General features: G+C 30.0%; 1 protein-coding gene and 1 non-coding gene across 6 annotated transcripts in view; one reads left to right on the top strand and one right to left on the bottom strand.

The window, feature by feature from the left end:
• Positions 1-20,095, bottom strand: part of LOC129940842 (sodium/potassium-transporting ATPase subunit beta-2) — a 74,169-nt gene that overhangs the window by 50,489 nt on the left and 3,585 nt on the right. The gene's annotated exons all lie outside the window — the stretch shown is intronic.
• On the top strand, positions 5,254-5,326 carry Trnaf-gaa (transfer RNA phenylalanine (anticodon GAA)). Its single transcript has one exon. It is a non-coding gene; the product is annotated as a tRNA-Phe (tRNA).

Below are 20,095 nucleotides of genomic sequence, written 5' to 3'. Positions count from 1 at the left end.
ACTTTCGTATTGTTTTTAAGAGAGAGAAAAATACAGAAAGAGAAAGACAGAGAGACCAATGATTATAAAAGTTATATAATTATCAAAATTTATGCCTGAATGAAATGCCTGATATCAATTAGAATTAGTATTGTCTTCTTTATAAACAGAAAACCAAAAATTATACTTCCAAAATGTTTTCTAAATTTGACTTGTTTGAGAAATATCCTCAAACTCTAAATCTAACTGTTTTTGTTTGAGTTTGGCTTTTAAGAGTCCCCAATTCATACTTTAACAAGCTTTTTGATTTTTAATTTGAACATCAAAAGGGTAATTCATTAACAGAGTGAGAGCTTTAGTAAAATGGTGAAGTAGTCTTTTAATTTTGAATATGAAAAAAGAAGGAAAACACATTCTTGATGTGTGGCTGAAAAAAAGAAACTTTATATCGGGTTCTCCAATTAGCACTTACTCTTCAATAAATGGAACAACCCGACCCTGTTGAAACCATGTGTTGTCCAATTCCAAATCTTCCTATTCGAGCGAAAAATAACGTGACGATCTTTATCGTCGACGAACAAATATCTTTTGTGTTGATTCAAGAACAATACCGCATATTTTCTTTTTGACGAACCCATTGAGCAGTTGAGACAGGGCGACAATTACGACCGAAAATTTGAATCTTCAACTTGCGGTCACCGACTAGGGAGTCGGAGGGTTATCCATCCACGGTCTTTCGCGTAGCCCCACAAAAAAGCCCAGTTGTGTCAAATCGCATGATCTTGGTGGCCAGTTGATATCGCCACGACGAAAAATTACGGTGCTAGAAAATGTCTATTCAAGAGTTGTGTGTTATGTGGCAACGTCTTGTTGAAACCACATATTCTCTAAGTCGTACTCTTCAATAGTAGGCAGTAAAAGTCGGTTACCATATGACTATTACACTCCAAATTGACGGTGACAGTCGTTCCATCATCGCACATCCGGCCTGTCTTCAATTTCAGGTTCTGAGAATCCTCAAGTACGAAAATTTTGTATATTAACATACCGACCGAGTGATAAATGTCTAAAGAAAATTTTGTTTAAAAATCGCCGTTCGCGGACTGTTGTTCAAGCACCCATTCCACGTATCTACGACGTTATGATTGTTCAGCTGGCTTCAGTTGTTGTGTAAGCTGGACTTTATATGGATGAAGGTATAGATCCAAATGCAAAATACACCATAATGTGCCGTAAGACAGTCCGAATTCCTGAGAACGACAGGGAATCGACACATTCGGGTCTTCGGCAACACTTTCACTTACAGCAGCGATTTTTTAGTAGTACGATCGAAACGATGATGCAAATGTCTTACAATATCCTTAACTAATCTGCACAATTTTACTAATTGGTTGCGTAGTAAGACAATTATTTAAACCATAATCTTCTCTTAAAGCACGCTATGTGACTGTGTCAGAATCACCATTTTTGAAGTAGGTTTAAAAAATTTGTATGTGTTGTGCGACACTTAAGCGAACCATTTTTGTAAATGTCAGACTACCAAGTAACACAGGCCTATACTTCTTGAACCGCAAACTAGATAATCCGTTATATTGACTTCAAATTATTTATTTCACACAAAATATTGATGTCAATAATGTTATGAATACTTTGTTAAAGTTTTAAAAAATCGAAAGACTGGTTTGGAAATTATCAGTGTGAGTTGCAACCTCTATTTATTTCTCGCATGTCGTGTTTTGACTATCGATGTCAAAGAAGATTTGGTTTATGATCAATTTTGGAAGTAACAGTCCGAATGAAAACTGTCGAAATTGAGTTCCTTAAATCTATTCATCTATTTCCCTTATAAATATCTAAATTAAAAATAAATCTTTTTTAAATGTTCTCCCTAAATTAATCTCCATACAAAAATAATCTACTTAAATGTAATAAATTCCTCTAATTCGAAATCTCTACACCAGGAAAGAAAAGCTTCCTAAAACCAATATCAGTGATAGATTTAATATAGCAACAAACAAGGATACTTTCGATCTGCCTGTAGGTGAGTACTACACCTTCTACATGTACCTGGTACATTCTCACTATAATGGATTGTGCAATCAGATTTTCTCTTTTTTTCCTCCAGCTTAAAAGTTTTTCAATATTTTTTTTTTAAATTCAGATATTTTTTTTTTGGTTTGTGTATCAAAAGGACATTACGATGGGTGTTGTATATACAATACCAAGGTATGAAGTGAATTTTATAAGCAAAACAAAAACAACGCCTGTAAAAATATACCACCACCAACCCATTCGGTACGGTACAGAACATAAAAATTGGTGTACCTACTACTTTTTTTGTTGTTTATTTTTAAACTGCTGCTTGTATACTTTAAGGTTAGTTACTGTATAACTATATAAGTAAATACCATCGATTTATAGGTACATAACATAGCCTAGAGAAAAAGCTCAATTACATATTGTGTATTGTATAATACACTTACTGTATACCTATTACTCAAAGCTATATTTATGTTTACTGTGTGCAAACATCGATAACAGTTTGTTAAAAAGTAAAATGTATGCTTTGCCATTATTGAGGATATGTATGTACTTTGTATGTAGGTATAAAGAGGTAGTAGCAATGCCAAAATGTATATTGTTAAGGATGTTGGAAAGATAAAAATAAAACAAAATCACAAAAATGAAAATGCGATTTAAAATTTGATTTCCGCAATAAAAATGACAAAAACGGAAAATAAAAAAAATACTAGAAGGACAATTTCCTCGGATATAGCCAAGGATTTTTTTGTGTTGTAACTACAAGAAGGATCTTTTATTTTTTAAGAAAGGTTTTAGGAATATATTTGAATAAATGGTTTCTAAAGCAATGACAAATAACCAAACAAAAAAAGAAGAAACTTAAAGAATTTTATTAAAGTAGTAAATTTGAAGTGTAATTATTTTATTTTTAAATCGAAATGGCCAAGAAAGTAACTAAATGATAATATATATTTATGTATGTAAATAACAAATAAATTGTAGTCTTTACGGCACATTTTGTGAACTTTGAAGTGTTCAATTACAAGTAAATCTTTAAGTTTTTCGAGCTTAGAATTCTCAAAAATCTGTTACTTTTTTGTTTCTTCAATATCTTTCTTTGTTTTCAAAAATACTTAAGTCGAAAAATATTTCTTATTACTTCGTTATTGTTTTTGTAGAAAAGAGTTGTAGAAAAGAGTTGCTGTTTTTCTTTAAGAAATGTTTATTTCTTATAAGTTTACAACAAAATTTATCATAGAAAAAATAATTTTGAAGTGAAAACCTTCATCTGTTCTCAAGATATTAAAACTGAACAACGAGGTCTACAAATTTTGGGTAGTATTGTTTGTAGGTTCTTATTTTTATGCGTACACCCACACACACAGCCATCTCTCTAAAAATCTTTGATTTAGATTCTAGAAACTTTCAAATGTCGAGAAATGTCAAAATTTTCAATTCGACAAATCGGACCCATTACAATAACTTCCATGTGAAGTTAATGCATTTTATAAGGTTGCATTTTTATGTAATATGTTTCAGAATAAGAAATCCATATTTGAAATCAGTAATCTTTTGAAAACTGTAAATACTTTTTACAATGTTTGCAAGGTTTCGAATTCTGTAAAAAAGAGAACTTTACCAATCAAGTCTTTAAGATCTTCTAAGAATCCAAACTACTATAAACTACTATAAGCTGGGCAAAGTCCTATTCCAATCGTTTAGCACAAATTCATCAACTTTTGCAAAATGGACGATTGTTTCTTTGTTTTCACACAATTTAGAGCTTGGAAAAACTATAATAATGCTGTCAATTATTTTCATAAGATCTTTTCTGAGAGAAAGAGCAAATATTCAGGTTGTCAAGTAGAAACATTGAATAAGACATCGACAATTTGACATTAAGTTGCTTTTAAATTCCTGAAACTTTTCTTCAATTCCATCTTATTTCCTGACGCACATACATAAACAGTGTTAAACTTTCTTAGTTTTTTTTTCTTTTAAAAATGATTTTCTCTTTAATACAAAAACTTTTAAGATCTTAAAAAATTAAAGAAATCTACTTTTTAAGCAAATTTGCTTTGGATGCTCTGGGACTGAGGTTTAAACAGGAATTTCAAGAATATAAAAGTCCCAGAAACAGCAAAAGTGACACTTTTGCAAATTGAAAGAATTAATGAACATCTCGAGTGAATAAAGATTCTTTAACGTGTAATTTTTGAGTGCCACACTAAAGTTTCTTCCCAACTTATTCTTGTACCTTAATTTGTTTTTATTAATTTGTATGACAATGCACATACCTTTCTGCTTAAATGCAGGATCCGAAAATTTTTCTCTACAATTTTTAAGTTTTGTTAATTCCTTCAAGCTTAAAATATTTTCAAAAGGTTCACGTAAAACAGTAATTTTTTAGAATTTGTCTTCTGGTATATGCTCCAATCTACGATAACAATAGTAATAGACTTTCGAAAACTAAGTCCGAGAAAATACGTAAAAAAGTCATAAAATTCTTCATATCAAATTCTGGTCTATAGTATTACTAAAGAAAGATCACATTTTTCTGGTAAACTTTCTCATTTTCTGTGTTTTTACATCTATAATTTTGTAGCGTTCTTCTACGTTTCAACACAATTTTTAATTTAATTAATTTTGAAATGCACCAAAAACCCTCTTAACTATTGTATTTTAGATCTTAAATAATGCATATTTAAAAAACTGTTTAAATCTTGTAGAGAATCGTCCGAATTAAATAGTTAGACAACATCTTCCTGGACAACATGTTGTTAAATAATACATATAATAACTAAAGTTCTATCGATTGAAATATGTAAACATAAGAATACACATTATGTTATTTTAATTTGTTCAGCCTCCTCTAGAGAACATTTTTAAGCGGTACTTAAAAACTAATCTTTATGTTAAGTGTGTGACCGATCTTTCCCCCTGATTAAAAGTCTAGATCTCGAAAAACGCATGCACAAAATTTTAAGAACACAAATTGAAAGGAAAAGCTTCGAATTATACAACTTTTGTTTTGACACCTGGAGTAGTTTTTAAAAATGTAAGCATGCTTTTAGGATGACGTTAATTTTCAATATACAGTACGTACGTCATCATTATCTTCCAGCATCAGGTTTTGGAATTTGTTGTAATCAGTTTTTTGTTCCAAATTTAGTATAGAATTGTGAAAAACAACGTATTGAACAATTTTAATGTTTAGAATGACTCCAACATTTGGAACTTAAAATTTTATCTGCCGAAATAGCTCAGTTGGGAGAGCGTTAGACTGAAGATCTAAATGTCCCCGGTTCAATCCCGGGTTTCGGCATCGGGTGCCTTTTTTAAATTTCATCATTCGGTTTATTTAGTTTTGTCTGGACGTAGGTGAAAAAATTCCAGATATGAGCATATTTTTCACATATGAGTGTGATATAAAATTATTCCAGATACACAGACCATGTATGGAAAACAAAAATTATAGAAATCATTGACTACATAAAATATCTTCCCGTATATTTTCGGAATATCACCGATCTGTCTTTAAATCATAGTTTTCCAATAAAATAAAATGGAAAACTCAGTTTCTTTTCTTCACTTTTCTTTGTAACTTTGTAACTCAATTATATGGTTCGGTGGTCCGAAAGTTCGTTTTCGGTTCGATTGTCAAAACAGAATTACCAATTCGTTCGGAGATATTGTCGATGTCAAATTAAAAAACTGACAGGTCAACGTATTCCTTTCTCTGATGGAAGTAAAAGAAAGTAAAACTGAACACCGAAATGTCTTAAGATTCAGGAAAAATTTAGCACGGTTTGAACAAATTGGACAGGTCCCAACAAACTATCTATCATTCAACGGAATTTATCTCAACAACCAGCAGTGGTTCGAATTTTATAATTTTATAGAATATTTTCAACAATACATTATAATTTTGGATTACAATTTGCGATGCTTAAAGTCAGCTGTGTTAAGAAATAAATAATTAAACGAAAAAAACGTAAATATTTGACAGTCTAAGCAAAAAAAGTTATAAACCATATTTCGGTTTGTCAAAATTTTAACACATTACTAGTAGAAAGTTTAGAAAGCATTACATTTCTAGATTTTATTACTTTTCAAAAATTAAAATATGTTGACAATAGTTTTGCAGTTTCTAAAGACAAACTTTAATTGGTCCTGTCTTATTAAGATCAATGTTAAACATTGTAAAGACAAAATTTCATAGCTAATAAAGAGTTTTCCAAAACAGAACTTTACAACTTTGAATTCAATTTGTAAATGCCCCCTTTAAGTAATTATCGAACTATCATTGTCAATTTATTCAGTAAACTCAACATTTTCATCATGGCAACGTCACGAACGAGCAACGTCTGTCTGCAAGTTACAACAATTTTCTACCGGAATTGTAAAGACAAAATTTCACAGCTAATAAAGTGTTTTCCAAAAAAAACTTGACAACTTTGAATTGAATTTGTGGACACGGCCTTTTACCTATTATCGAATTGCCATTGTCAATTTATTCAGGTAAAGTCATGAACGAGCAACGTCCGTAAGTTACAAAAATTGTCCACCAGAATCCAAAATCTGTGACCAGATGTTTATGAGCGTTACCTTCAAATTTTGGTTGTAATTTTCGCCCAATTTCAAGGGCTCATGACTTCGCCTGTAAGTAAAATATGAATTATTGGTCGGGTGAAAATCCACATTTTTTTCATCCTCATATACTATCACGATCGTCACGTAAATGTCAATGGCCAGAGTTATTGTGTCATGATTACCAATTTGTGTCCGATGGGAAAAACATGGACTTGGACGAGATGTGGTTTCAATAAAATGGATGGTGAAACAAGACACACATCAAACGTAACAATCGATTTATTGAAGTGTAAGTTTGATGAGCGTGTTATTTCAAAAAATGGACACATTCGATTGGCCGCCTCGTTCGTGCGATTTGACGACTTTAGACAACCCAGTTTGTGACATATGAAAAAGAAAGCTCTACAATTGCTTAAAACATACTCATTTCAAGACGGAATATTCCAAGTGAATCAGTTTTATGTTCAAAGCTTAAAACAAAACCGACAACAACAAGTTACTCAAATTTAGCCACTTGCCAAAGGTTTTCTTCTGTTTCGTTAAGTTTCAAATAGCACCACAATATGGAGCTGAAAGTAAGAGAAATGATACTATGCGTAAAGATAAACTAAATTGTGATATTACTAGTAGGGCACAAGGGCATTGAAAATGAAGCCATTATGAGAGAATGATTTATTGATCTGTTGAAATTTGTCGGAATAATATAATATGATTTCCTGAACGTAAATAAAGCAGAATAAAGCACAGACACACTCTACGAAAGGCCGCCGTGGAATCAATTAACTAGCAACACTTGCACTTGAATTAAGATGATGCACAAGCCTTACGGCCCTGTTTCAAATACCACTTTTACAGTAAGTGTATTCCTACAATAAAGTCTCACTAAAATCCAGACAACAGCTTGTCATTTTGAACTATATTTAAACAGAATAAATTCTGTCTGCCAGAAGTCTGTCTTCATTTTTAAAAAAAAGTTACGTCTCTATTATACTAGCAATTTATTTATCATCAACAATTTAATAAATAGTCAAAGAGAATAAAATATTATATAGGTATATTACAAATAAAAAGTATCTAACAATTCAATATATTTCTTCTTCTATTTCAAACGACCGACACACAAAACGAAAAAAAAAGTAATATAAAAGATCACATTGCTTCATATGCTTTTGAATTTTTTTCAATTAGAGTAAATGACTTTTGTATATGATGACGGTTTGACAATATAAAGTAGATACGAGTATATCTCACTTTAACATATTGGAAACTTTTCGACTACCGTCAGAGTTTTTGTGTACGGAAACATAAAAACAGTGAGTGTTAAAATGATGTCGACAAAATTGGAATTGGTTTTTCAAGCATATACATACAAAAAATATTGAAACGCATCAGTCAAAATAAAACAAATCAGTCAAAACATTTTTGACTCATAAGTCAAGAGTACAAATTTCATTTTAAAACGCAGCACAGATGTCTGTCGGAAATGATTTTTTTAGAAAAAACAAACACACTTTTTTAAAACAATAATAATGACTTTAATTTTATTTGTAAAAAAAGTTTTAAAACGCTTTATTTGATTCAGTGTGTTATCACCTTTAGACTAAGGAATTTCTTATCAAAATAAACAAAATTTGCAACTTTCAAGATAAGGTCAATTGTTTCCGATTGTGGTTAACCTCTCATCATATTTAATACAAACAAATTTAACATAATTTGATGTTTTCTAAGCTATCTAAGTTTGCTTACTTTTACAACCTACTGTAAAATTACAATAAAAATAAAATCAATTAAATGCAACGCGAACATCTTAATTGCTCATCAATTGAAAATAAAATTTTGCTACACAAGATATATCGTCATAGAAAAATTGTTGAAAAAACATAGAACTTAGCTTTTATAAACACAAAAGTTACTGATGTGTTGTGATTGTTTGTTTTTTTTGTGTACATTTCTATATGCCTGGCTAAAGTGTATGTTAAGCTCAATTTTGTTTTATTGATTTATTTTGATTCTCTGATTTTAATATAGAAATTTTCAATAATCTTATTTTGTTGTTTATTTTTAGATCCAAAAATAAACGAACAACATTTCTGGGAGGTAAAACAACAAATTTTTACCAGTACCAGTAAACGAGTATAAGTAATACTCGTATACTCGTATATCCACTATCAATTATTATTACTTGAATCACATGCGGTAGTTAAAAGAAACAAAAACAAAAACCTATTAATGATGGTGAAAAGGTCAAAACAGAAATATAACTAGTGCGTTTTAAATACAACCTCCATTGCGATTTGTATAGTAGTTTTTGTTTGTGATTTGTTTCTTTGTTTTCCTTGAAAAATATTAACACAACTCACTAACCCTTATGGCAGTGATATACATAGTATAGTAGAATGAGTTATATTTTTTCCAATTGGTTTATGTTAATTTTCAATCCTTAAAGTAAAATAAATAGGAATTTGTTAAACTCACGTTGGGCGCCATTTTCTTCCGTTCAGTGTTGCCAAATTCAATCGATATCTAACAACATCCGTATCCCAAGAATTGGAAAGCCTTATACACTTTAAAACATTTGAAATAAAATGTAGCTATAGTAAGTTAAAGGAGATATTGGTTGTATTGTGCACCACCTAACTATTGGCCATGAGTATTATTTTACAAATAAAACAGAAGGCGTACGGCCTAGTCTTTTAGATTGTTGATTCACCCTCTGGAAACTCTCTTTCCTCAAACTATCATAATTTATTCATACACTTTAGGTAAACTTATGCAATTGAAAAAATATACAAAAAAAAGAACAAACCTAAAGAATAAACCGACTCCGAACAAAAAAAAGAAGGATTTTTGCAACAAAAAAGGCGCATGCGGTTAACTTATTTCGTATTGCAGTAGAAAATGAACATGAACGCTTTTTATTTTCTGAGTTAAAGTTTATAGCACTGTTGCTACCAAAAAATACAAATACTTATATGCTATATAACATGCTATTTTTAAGTTGCGGCCAACAGGAAGGTTATAGACGTTAGGAAATGACGCTTTTGGCACAATTTTCATTGTTAACAAAACAATAAAAAAGCTAAATATAAAAACTCTAAATGGGTAACCAAAATGACATGCACAAATTTACTGAAATGAAAAATATAATGAGAACTTATATGAGAGTGAAAAAAAGGCAGAGAATGGGTGACAAGAGGGAGATGGAGGTTGTTTTTTTAGTTTTTTAAATATGCATTTGTCACAATTCGGTGGTGGAGTTACCGCCGACCGACTCGACAGTATTTGTTTTAGGCAGGTCATATTAGTTATGTAGGTAAATCGAGTTTAGGGAAAACAAAACAGTTTTAATTTTAGTTTTACTTTCAAAATAATTACTGAAATTGTTGATGGTAATTAAGCTTAAAGTGCACAATTTAACTTTAACCCAATTATATCTACTCTGATAGTTTAAAAGGACTTAGCCTTAGTGTTTTATTCTTGCTTTAATATTGAGGCTGATAAAACCTTAAACTGGAGACTATTATTCAATTTATAAGTGTAATGCGGCTTGTTAAAAAACAGGATCATTGATCAAATGGCAAAAAGTGTAGGACAGAGAATCGATCCTTGCGGGACCCCATTTGTATACTTATTTGTTCATTCCACGCTCAAAATGAAGTTAATGATTTATTTCCTTCTTCTATGAATTTTTGTTCAAATACATAAAATGTTAAATGTACATATATGATATTTACCAAATAGACACAAATTAAGATTGACCAACAGTTCAACTTCATTTGATAATGCAGTTGTGCACTTACACAAAAGATATTATGAATGCAAATAAGTTCCCCACCACTTCCAATCAATAACTTCAAAGTCAAAGCTATGAAGACAAACCACATCTGTGAGCTAGATTCATGCATGCTATATTGGGTCTAAAATTTCATAACAAAGTAATTAACATTCATGTATTTAAATCTTATAATCCTCGTTCAAAATTAGAGATGATAGTCTACTATAATCACAGTGTTACCCTTAGGTACAAGACAAAAAAAAAAAAAAACAAAATGAAATTAGTGTTAAAAATAACAGCACAATAGTAATGTGCAAAAAATATATTACATACTTTACACTCTCGAGGTCATATACACAACACAGGGGTATTATAACATTGTTCTACAAAACTTTACAAATTATAAGTTAATTGATAGATTTTTTAAATACGAAATGTATAGAAAAAATACACTTTGAGTCTGACATTGACAGTTCTCTGTTTGCTAAGGGTGTGAATTGAGATCAATCTGCGTCAGTTCAGTGTCTGTTCATATGCAAAGCAAAGTGCAAAAATAAAATCACTCAGTACAAATAATGACAAAAATAATATCTTAAATGAACATTTTAATTGATTGACATTTCATGTTGAATTATTTTGTTTATGTTTAAATGGTAGTACTTATTTTATACATCTCAATCTATTACTGTCAAAGTTAAGTAAGTATTAAAAGTGTTGAAAAGTAGAAAGATTGATTGTTTTCCATTGTAATTGTTCATTAAGGTCTTTCCACATGATATTTGTCAAACTAAAAGAACTCCAGAAGTGTTTTACAAAAATTGATTTTATACCAATGTCATAAATGTCATAACTGATGGTGTGTAAAATCTTGAATGTCAAGTTATGTGGGATGTAAACTCTTATTCAGTTTTTACATCACTATTAATCGATTTTTTGTTGATTGTTTTAATATGGCATTTTAAATAAAGTACTAGGTCATTAATTTTTTGGTCTCGAAATTAAAGTTACTTAAAACCCACAGAGCAGTACATTTTTTATAAAAAATATACATATTTTGCTAAAAGGTTTGGACTCTGCAATGAATGTAAAAGAAAACGTCATTGCAGCTTCGGGAAGATTCGAAGAATCAGATTTTTGAAGATAATTTTGAACTACTTTTTCGCCCATTTCTTTAAGAATTTTTTCTAACCTTACCAAATCACGTGATCTCGAAGACCATGTTGCTTTGCCAGAACTTTGAAATACGCGGCTAAAAAAGTTCCCACCAAAACCACATCTGTTCGTGTTGTAAAGCATGTTGCTCCTTATTTTTGAAACCACAAATTGTCCAAATTATAATCTTTAATCGTCGACCAAAGTATTGGTTAACTATAAGTTCCATTGCTGACGAAAATGTCTGAAATTCGATAAATTCTTATCACCAGCAATATTTTCGCTTGCAATAGTTGTCATTTCGAAAGTGAGCTTTGTTCGTTACCAAATCGCGTGATCTTGAAGACCAAGTTGCTTTGCTAGAACTTTCAAATAAGCGGCTAGAAAAGTTTCCAAGCACCGAAACCACATCTGTTCGTGTTATTACTGGAAATGGCAAACATTCAACTAATTTTATATTCGTTTATCTTTTTAAGTTCTGAAAAAAAAAATGCTGAACAGAGTCCGAGCCTATCGAGCATGCTCTAAACAAAGTGTCTTCTAAATACTCAGAATAATTTTTGAAACACGACTCTAAGTTTCGATGTCACTATTTGACACTTGTTATAATTTTTTTGTCGTTTTCTTTTACAGAAATAAGAAATATTATACAAAAGTAATGGGGTTTTCCATGGATAAAATAAATCGATTTATTTATTATCTAGATCATTCAAAACTCAAATTTTCTTTGAGTTTGTACTCGTTAACACGTAAACAAAGTTACACTTATGCCAATAAAAAAACAATTTCAATTATGTTCCATGCACGACAAAAGTCAACTTTTGGCGAAAATCTGGATTTTCCAATAGAAAATCCCGCCAACTTGAAAGGGGAAACATTTACAAACAAACAATCAGCTGTCAAATGCTTATTTTCGGCATTCAATTCGGTCTGTTCAGTTATTTTATTCTGATCCCATAGAGCATACTTTGAACAAGCCTTGAACACGTTCAGAACGAAAAAAAAATTAAATTTTTTGTTTGACAGTTCAGGTTATGTTCGGAACTAAAAACGGAGAACCCCTTTTTATGTGAAATGATTAATCTGATACTTTTTAGACGTTCAATTTACATGGATAGTGACAAACATGGTAGATTACGATTTTAACTAAAAACACAGACAGCTCTACTTTTTAAATATTTGTGAATGATAACTGTACAACTGAAATGTTAAAATCCATAAGTCCAGCTTACAGCTAAGCTTACTTTTGATAGCATTAAATTAATTTTAGCATTTAATAAATCCCTCAATACATTTATAATCCATCAATAAATTGTTGGGAGATGATTTTAAATACTGAAATATTGCTAACAGATGTTTTCAGAAATAAGGAGCGGCAATGAACGTGTTGAAAAGAAAACTCAACAAATCGGAAAGCATGCGGAACGCACAACTTTTTATGGACCAGCATTCTCATAAATTTGGTATTATTTTATTTTCAAAAACAAGATTAATACGTTTTTGTACTTCATGCTTATATTATTTGTTATGATTGTTAGTACTTGTTATTTTCTCCTTGAAAATTCAATTTCAATTCCATCAGCAACATCTTTGTTTAGAAACGAAAATAATAATTTTTCTATTTCAAATCTATCGATTTCAAAGAAATAAAAGAATGTTTCTAAGAATAGTTCTGTGCAATATAATGCACCAGTTTTCAGATCTTTGGAGCGAGCTGAACTGGACTGGACAGTGGACGTGTCCATATAGTATATGCATGCATCATTCTCTATTGAATGGAGAACTATAGAACCCAATGTCAAATACATTCTCCGAGAGTCGTAAATGTGATATTTTAAATTTACGTCATTCGCAATGGAGACAAGAAGTCCATTATGTTCTACATAGGATGCAAACGATATTATGCAATCATGCATCATAATAAATCTGTTCTGTTATCTACCCTTGAAATATTATAGTTGTGTCTTTTATGAGCCATGCATTTTCACATAAGGTCCGTTTATGTGTATGGGTTTCCTTATTCAATGGCATAACACATTTTCTTTTTTTTTTACTGCTTTGAATAAATCTCGAATGTGACAGGTTCAAATTTGACAATTTCTATTTCGTGTTTTTGACATTTGACATAGTGTCAGTATATAAAATGTACAAGATGCGAACAAGATTTATCAAGAATTTTATTTTTTTGATGTGATAACATTGTAAGTGATATGTGTACAACTGTACAATGTACATCCCTTGAATAAGGTTAAATAATGTTTTCGGATGTTTGTGATAGGAAACCCATTTTTTCTCATAGTTTTTGCTTGCAGAACGAAAAGTAGAGAGAGCAACTAAATCACGAAATCAAACTTATTGGTGCCTTATGAGTCCCTTCAAAGAAAAGAATTCATACAATCTATATCAAAAAAGTAATCAAAGTACTACATGGGTCATTTTTGTTGCCTTTTTTAAATAATAAACTGATGAAACATTTTTTGCTTATAATGGCAGATTTTGTTTTGTTTTGACAGCTCACGTCACGTTTCATGTTTTGTGCCAGTATCAAACATATTCAGTTTAGTCCATTATTTAAAAATGAAGCGTCTTAAAAACGAAAATCAACGCTTGCAAATTATTGAATCTAATTATCGAAATGAGTGCTATATTTCGAAAGTTCGTTGAGCACTTCTTCCATTTTATGGTCAGTTAAATTGACTTACCGAGCGGATATTCGGGAGAGAACTTTAGGTGTAAAATTATACGAAGAATTTATATGTGAAGACTGTCTAAAAACAACAAATGCAAGAAATGAATTTAACAAGAACCAAGTCCGGTGAAAAATTAATTTCACGTTTAGGGCCGGTCAACTGTACGCCTAGATTGTATGATTTAATGCCTCTAGACTAAATTTTGTTAAGGTTCATGTCTATAGCGATAAGCGCGTTTTGATTGACATTCCTAAAATCATTATTGAAGCATATGTATATATTTGTGAGATACAGGACAAAGTATTAAAAAGAGTAGTAGCCGCGAAAATTTCTTGCATTTTTCTGATGCGTTTCTTTTAAATTCCGATATTATTTTGTATTACAATTCTAGAATTTTCAAATTCTCTTGAACTAAAACTTTCGGTAGAAGATGTGAAATGTGCAATAACTTTTTTTTAAAGTAGAATATTAACAGCACTGTAACTGATAGCTAAGGATTGTCACAAATAAAGTATTATCCGATTTAATAATAGTTTTCGAAAATATGTGTTTACATGAAATTAAACGTTTAATAGATTGTCATAAAAATTTACTCGAAATAAACATTTGAGCGGTACGACATCCAGTTCCAGTTTTTATAACAAATTCAGGACTATCACTATTTGGGCCAAATTCTTTGATATTTCATCATATTTAAATACAATGTTTAACTTGCTGTTAATGCTCTTATTTTACTAATTTTCAACTGTCAGCTGTCATTTTTTTAAAAGTTTAGCCAACACTTTTTAAATCCTAAAATGACAGCTGTCCCTTTCATATTTTTGGACACCCTCTACTATTTTCTGCTTGCTTTTTGTTAAAATAGAAATTTAGGTTGAAATATAATTTTTTTTCAATTGTTTTAACTATGAATTTATATTTCATGAAAAATGGTTTTCGCCTTTCGTCTTTCGGAAAAGTCTATCATTGTTCTACGGGAAAAGTATCCTTTGCATACACACTAAAAACATAAACCTATAGAAAATAAAATATATAATCTTTTTTCTCCAACACACCCCAGAGTACACGGCATGGCACACACAACTAAACCTAAACTTCCTATAATACCGCAAGGACGTTTTCGTCCTTGTTATATAATTTTGCTGAAGTAAAAATAAATTTATATTCATGTACAATATAAAAGTATTATATAAGTATGGGTTCTGATTGTGTGTATACAGAAAACAAGAACAGACTAACCTACAAAATAAAATATTTGTAGGTATAACTTCAAGTCAAAAATGAATGGATATATAAATTATTATTATTATTATTTCAGTCCTTTTCCATGTTATTTCTTCTCATTTAATTTGTACACTACAGTGGTAAAAATATGTATATTTTTTTTAAGGATTTTATTTAAAGTGAAAGAAAAAAAGGAAACATTTTCTATATTTTCCTCCATCAGTCTAAGTATAGCAAAGCTTTTGTTTTTGTTCTTTATGGTTGTTAGGAGCTTTTATATTATTTCTATTTTGTAATTTTACTTCTACCATAATTGTATTTATCTTTCTTTCTTTTCTCGTGTTTGTTAGCATCTCAATTTAATATTCTATAATTATTATTTTTAAACATAAAATTCTCTAAACAAAAGAATGCAAAAGCTCTCCCAAGGAAATGAAACCATTGGGTGATGCCAAATAAAGTTTTCAACTGTTAAAATAATTTAAATGAAGTAAAATAGACGCTATGGGCAGGCAGGATGATAAAAATGTTGTCAAATCTCAAAACAGATGACTTTCTAAAAATATCTACATTACTTAGCAGCACTTTAAAACATTTGAAGACTAATAAGACCTAGATAAAGACTTAATGCTAGATTAAAAAGGTTTCTACATGAAAGAGTTGAATACATATCACTTAACCTGATTTATTAATAATATTTTGTAGAAATAAATAGGTATCTTAATTGGTTACAGACAATCAGTCTTATTTAATAGAATTCGCTAAACAGATGAATAGTTATACAGTGAATAAGGATTTATGTAGGCTCTATGTAACGTTGCAAAAATTCCTATTTATAAAAAAATCTGCTATAAATTTTAGTTATACAATGCTTATATCAAAAAAAGTGCCAAAAGTACTATAAAATCTGCTAGTTGTCATAGCAACTAAAATATAACAAAATAATTCCAATTATTTGTATGATATTCTCTTTCGAAAATCTATATTTTTTTTAGATTCTTCGTTTCTTCGGCTCACGAGCTAAACTCGAGAGGCATTATTGTTTTTATTTTAATTTCAAAAAGAGAGGAGAGAAATCAAAATGACATTTGCGAAATAATAATAACAATAATTTCCTTATGTAGGCTCTATTCAACCTCAAAACGCGTTTAGCTTATTATGGGACTATGCAACCTTGTATAAGTTTTATAAATAGCATTTTTGCGTTTAGAGGCATTATAGAGATAACATAACTTTATGTAGGCTCTATACAGCGTTTTTAAATAAGACTGAATATGTATAAAAAGGAATAATTAGCTAATATAGTGTTGATTTCTTCATTTCCTACGTATTTTTGTATGTATAATTGTATAAGCTTCCCAATTTATTAAACAAATCTAGGAAACACAAACTAGTTTGTCAATTTTTTTTTGACTTTTTCAAACAGAAAATAGGTGGTCATTGACAGTAAAACTGACAGGTGGGAATACAAATAAAATGAAAAATCTTTGAAAAATTAAAAATTAACTTACAGAAGAGTTCTGGATTAAATAATGTATTTTCTTAGTAGAAACGAATCTACAACTAGTCAGCTTCATTTTGACACCAAACCTATCTCGATAATGAAAATAAATGAAAGCTATAACCGGCCACCTTATGTGACAGTTCCCAGAACGGTTAATTTCATAAAATTTCTTACAATTTGAGCTCGATGTTTTGTCAAAATTAGAACAAAACATAAAAGTGAGTTATCAAAGTCAAGTTTACAAACTGACCTAATATCAAATTTTTGAACACAATGTACTCGTAGATGGATCTGCAGGGCTCCGATGATTGAAGTCACGATAACTGCTTAGACATAAATCAACAGTACAGTTTAAAAAGCCAGAATTTAACTCTTGGATGATGCAAAATTTGTATAGCGTTTCAATGACATTTCAACTTGATGCTAGTTTACATTGGGGTTAAATCGAATAGAAACGAGTATATGGTTTTGACATCAGTGATTTTGTATAATAATTGTAAAACTTGATTTTATGAGTACGCAAAAACAAGAATTATTATTTTCAAGAACTATTTTCTTACAAAAATTTCGCTTTAAATCGAAGGCATTTTTTTCTGCTGATTAGGCAGTTACCTAGTTTTATTTACTGACAATTAAAATATTTTTTTAACCACCTACCTAGTTGTTTTAATCAATACTCAAAGGTACACGCCCTCAATAATATCCTTAATGCTATACGTATACATCTGGGTCAAATAAGCACGTAACTTCGTATCTTTTAAAGTAGATTGGGTATAAGTAGGCATAACTGTGTGTATGTCATATGAACATATATGGATGTAGGTTGTAAAGCTTGGATAAAAGGGAACAAAATGAATGACAATAAAATAATATGTGGTCACGCAAAATACCAATTAGAGCATGAAAGAATATAATGAAATCCATATACATAAGTATAAAAATGTTTTGCATAGTTTTATTTTTGTTTATTGTCAAGTTCAGTATTAATTTTAGTTTAATTGTTTATAGCTGCTGAAGTGGGATAGTATTGATTTGTGTTAACATGAAGTTTTGGTTACCTACTTTTTAAAAACAGTAAAGATATTTGTAACAGTACAAAACACTACGTTTTCAAAAGATTCATGTAGTTCATACAAAAAATTATTAAATTACAAACCAATTTATTCAAATATTGAAGTGACTTCTTGGGCATTTTTAAACTACAGCTTATGTTTATTAACGAAATAAAATGAAAATTATTTCTGTAACCGTATTAGGGAATTTAAAACATTTTACATACATACGTAATGTACGAACCTCACAGAATTTCCTTAGGTACCACAAATATTGACAACATTTAGATAAGAATTGATTCAAAAAGTATCAAGTAATTTTTAAAATTGGATTTATACTCAAAGAACATTCAAAATTCTCTCGAGAGTAGCACGAATTATTTTGTCAGTTTTGTTAAAATAGGTGATCTCTAGTGGAAACTGAGTGCAAATTTTGTTGAGTACAAGGGTCAGTATAAATACTTTTCTAAGCATAATTTTCTAAGGTTGAATGTGTTGTTTAATTTTTTGATAAAACATCGCCATTATTGACTTGTTTTGTATTAATCATTTATACAATTTTTGTATCTATTTGATGCTCGGGATTTTATTTGTTCTTTGTTATAAAACAGCTCTGTTCTCGTTGGAGGTCACCTCTGGTAGATACAGACTTTTTCGAAGTTCATTGGTAGGGTTTCTCGATTTCGGAAAAGCAGTCATATTTTACCTTCAACATCTACATTAGGTACACTCTGGCGTATAAGTACTATTCTCATCAATATGATGGGTGTCTGTGGTCAATTAAATTTAACTAAAAATAGTTGTAAATTGTGAATTCAAACTTGCATAAAAAGAACAGTAAAAAGTTATTGGCAGTGTTAAGGAAAGGACGAACCCTGTTGACCATAAAAATTGTGGTTTTTGTATCATTTCAGTAGAGTTTTCAACTAATAGTGAAATAAAATCGGTCTGTTTGTCAGTGTTTTTAATATGAAAAAAAGAAATTCGAATCTTAAATTTCGTTAGTAAAAACGACTCCAGATAGGTTAAACCAGAAATTTTAATTTTCTTACATAAAACATTTAGAAAAGGTAGTTTAATATTTTGCTCATTCATAGTCCTGGCATGAAAAGGACTATACACTGTTCCTGTCATTGAATTCATCATGTGAATGTCAATATGATACTTGGGATAATTCTAATAATTAAATATCTAAATTAATTGGTTCTAGAAAGTAGATTTCCACAGAACTTAAATAGTAAAGCAAATCTTAATAATCGATTGAATCACAAATCATGAAAATACGACAAACTTTAAAACCAACTAATGTGAGGCAATGGATTATATTCGACAAATTATAAAAAATGAATTTTTTTGTGTTATAGTTAGATAATAAAAAAAAGTCATAAAATACCATTGTTTTTTACTACCGATGGATGGTATTAATGGTGATAAAAGACCATGACTCAGGTGTCACACGCAATTTAATCGAACTGGATATAAATAAAACTCGACTTGGGAGAGGTACCCAATTTAAAAATTTTAATATTAATGCCTCATACATTTTATAGAATGAAAACCATCAAAAACCAAGGCTAAAACTGAGTAAATCAAAATCTCAACCCTTGTGCTTGGTTAAGTTCTAGGAGTTAGTGTGATTCGAAATTTGTTATGGAATTTGAAGTTAGTAAAGAAGCTATTTGAAAAATAATTGTTAAGGTAGCATTCCTTTAGTGATGGTGCTTGAGTAGCAGTTCAACGCACTAGCCATTACAAAAAAAAGCACTGTGAAATGAATCGGAATACTTACAAATTTGTATTTTTTCACTGAGTGTTACGTAATAAATAGAGACAAAGATCCCAACAAGTTTCACAACTAAAAATGTTGTTGTTTTGAAAATCATCAACTTTTTTCTTCCTTAATTATTTTGTTCTTTTGTAGAACCTTGTTTTATGCAATAGTTTTCACGTTAGTGAATCTGTAAAAAGTCTGTTCTTTCAAGTTTTTTCAAAACTGTAAGTGGATTTGATTTGAAAATATGCTGAGAAGTGAGATCATCAAACAAATTCAAAAATACTGTTCCAAAAATCAGTGTGTATGCATTCCATTTGATAAAATTCTTTA

The sequence above is a fragment of the Eupeodes corollae genome, chromosome 1 (genome assembly GCF_945859685.1).
Source record: "Eupeodes corollae chromosome 1, idEupCoro1.1, whole genome shotgun sequence".
Classification (NCBI taxonomy): Eukaryota; Metazoa; Arthropoda; class Insecta; order Diptera; family Syrphidae; genus Eupeodes; species Eupeodes corollae.
The sequence above is the reverse complement of the archived record's forward strand: the minus strand, read 5'-3'. Positions and strand labels throughout refer to the sequence as shown.